The 2,913-nt window shown below is 37.4% G+C and overlaps 1 protein-coding gene across 1 annotated transcript in view; it reads right to left on the bottom strand.

The window, feature by feature from the left end:
- The window catches only part of LOC107730599 (C-type mannose receptor 2-like), a gene marked incomplete at its 3' end in the record, with an annotated part of 42,121 nt that overhangs the window by 35,045 nt on the left and 4,163 nt on the right, over positions 1-2,913 (bottom strand). The window lies entirely within an intron of this gene.

Below are 2,913 nucleotides of genomic sequence, written 5' to 3'. Positions count from 1 at the left end.
TCTCTTTCTTGTTTCTCCAATTTTAATAATTTAATTCCATGTTGTTTGAACAGGGTCAGTACCCCTAATTCTTGTTCTCTTTTTTCATTTCTCTTTTTGGATTTGTCATTGGTCTTGTAATTTTTTAACAGGACCTCCATTTCTCTACACATTGTCACATCAAATGTTCCCTCCGCCGGCCACTTAGTAACCAATTTCTTTGTTCTCTCTGCCCACCTTTTTGAGAGCTCCCCTATTACTTCCTTACAGGCTGGATTTTTAGAAGCTAATAATTCTACTGGAGTTGACATTTTTTTAAATTTGAGTTATCAAACTGCTCAACACAATGATCTATTATTATTATTTTCCCTTCAGTGATTCACCTCTCTAATCTCAGCGTTTTAATTACTAGCTAATCTTCACCAGGCTCATCAGACGAGGATCACTAAAAGTATTCGACCCCTGATTTCCACCTGGATTTTTGCTGGGCGGAGGACTTATCACCTTTTATAGAAGTTGATTAGATTGCCTCAAATATTTTAAAATAATCGCAATGTGTTTTCTGGTTAATAATTTGAAAGGTAACACAAGGCCTTTTGGTTCTTTCCATCGCAAATTGCCTTTTGTCCAAATTATGTTTTCTCCCAAGCTAAATGCCTCAAAACTCCACAGCCTCCTCAAATGAAAATTGCGACCTGTAGCCGTCACTCCTCCTTCCTCCCTCCCTCCTGTCCTGAATATTCCAATGTTCAATTCATCTGTCATACAATATTTTAAGTTTAATGGTTCCATAAAGTCAATTAATAATCTTTTTTCTTGTATTGATAGAATTTGTCTGCCCCTTCTTCCCCTTCTTTTCTTTTTCCTTGTATCAACAATTTCATCACCCATTTGATCCTTTTTTGTTTTTCTACTTAAATCAACTAATCAATGATCTCAACATCTGCTATTCTATTTCTTAATGTTGGTGGATTTCTACCAATTTCTGTCCATGTGTAATGGTCTACTTCTCAACACAATCATCATCATCAGTTGTCTCAGTATCCTGCTGGTTATATGTAATGCCAGTGCACTCCCCGTCTCATTTACACTAACCCTTATGGAACCTTTATGTATGGTATGCTTGGGGTATAACATAGACCCCAGACCCACTATCAACCATTTTTTAAAAACTTTCAGTTTGCCGCTTCCCATTGGTTGGCAGTGGTCCCATGAGACAAACCATTTTTTAAAAACTTTCATTTTGCCGCTTCCCATTGGTTGGCGGTGGTCCCATGAGACATACATCAAATCTGTTTACTCCTTACTGTCAACTTCTGGAAATCACCCAAAGTTCATTTGGTTACTCAAGTTCACTGGCACAATCCCATGTAAACCTCTGACACTGCCCGATGGAAGGGCCTTCATACATACAATCTTCATTAAGACATCCAGTATTGGGAACAACTCAACATATTGATTAGTATATTGATTACTTTCATGATTATACATAATATTTTGAGTAAGATAATACCACCCAAAGTTCATTGGGTTACTCAAGTTCACTGGCACAATCCCATGTAAACCACTGACACTGCCCGATGGAAGGGCCCTCATACATACAATCTTCATTAAGACATCCAGTATTGGGAACAACTCAACATATTGATTAGTATATTGATTACTTTCATGATTATACATAATATTTTGAGTAAGATAATACCATATTGAGTAAATAACATAATATGTAATAGAATTACACAATACATGCAGCTTGGTTTTCGCTGGCTGCGTACTGTCTTATCTTGTGTGAACACGCGGCTTATGAGTTTTCTCATTAGCTGCGTGTTCGTGTCTTTTGTTCAAGCACATGGCTTGTGATTGTTTTGCTGGCCATGTGCTTTTGTTTTGTGTGAGCACATGGCTTTTGTCTTTGTTTCTTGTGTGCCATGTGCTCATGTCAATTGTCTTGACCCCACCCATCTTGTTACCTGATTATTGGTTTATTTGCCCCACATGTGTTCCCTCGTTACCCTCCTCATTTGCTCTCTATTTATTGTCCTTGTGTTTGCAGTCTTGTGCCAGTTCGTCGTCGAATGTTCCCTGTCGTGTGCCTTGTCCTGCCATCCAGTCAAGTTGCCGGCGGTTTTTCCCCCTATGGGGAAGTTTTTGTTTGTTTTGTTTTGTTTCTGCCTTTAATAAAGCCCTTATCTTCCTACAATATTGAGTCCTCGCGCCATCCTTCATCCCCAACCCTGACAAAGTTACTATTAGAGTGAATAAGGTTTTCAATAAGTATAAATAACTGTATTGTGTACTGAACTCTCGGTTTGGTCTACACAAGTTTAAGTAACTGAGTATAATTATAATTTGAATAATTGTAATTAAGTTCAACTAATACAACATACACTATTCTTGAAATTTCTAAAGCTTTTTGTAAGTTTTTGAGTTTCCAACTTTTTTTTTTCAGCTTTTTTTAGCGTAGTGACATCAACTCAACTCCCCCAAAAATGAGATGCAGACACCAAGACAAATAAATACATCTACCCTAAAAGAATCGCCCAGAACAAAGCAAAGAAGAAAAAAAAACTCAAAATTGAGGGACAAGTTGCGCTACATGGAAGAGAAGCTTCTGGAGAGGACTAAAGAGACTTTAAACCTAAGGAAAAGATTGAGAAGAGGGAGAGAAAGCTGGGACTTGTGAACATGGAAGGCAGAGAGATCCAAAAAAAATCTAGAAAGAGTGGTCACCAAAGAATATTAGCCAACAACCAGAGAAGATTAATGTGCAGAATTGTTAGCCGCTTCTTTCACCAAGATGAAGTTTCGACTGTAATGAATGTCAAATCTGGTGAAATTCGAAAAAAGGGCCAGATATGGCTTTTGTATTTTTGAAGCACTACACAATAAAACTGTTTTGAACTTGCATGATTGTGCAAATATTATCTGATTTTT

The sequence above is a fragment of the Sinocyclocheilus rhinocerous genome, unplaced genomic scaffold (genome assembly GCF_001515625.1).
Source record: "Sinocyclocheilus rhinocerous isolate Xijiao unplaced genomic scaffold, SAMN03320098_v1.1 scaffold1240, whole genome shotgun sequence".
Taxonomy (NCBI): domain Eukaryota; kingdom Metazoa; phylum Chordata; class Actinopteri; order Cypriniformes; family Cyprinidae; genus Sinocyclocheilus; species Sinocyclocheilus rhinocerous.
The sequence above is the reverse complement of the archived record's forward strand: the minus strand, read 5'-3'. Positions and strand labels throughout refer to the sequence as shown.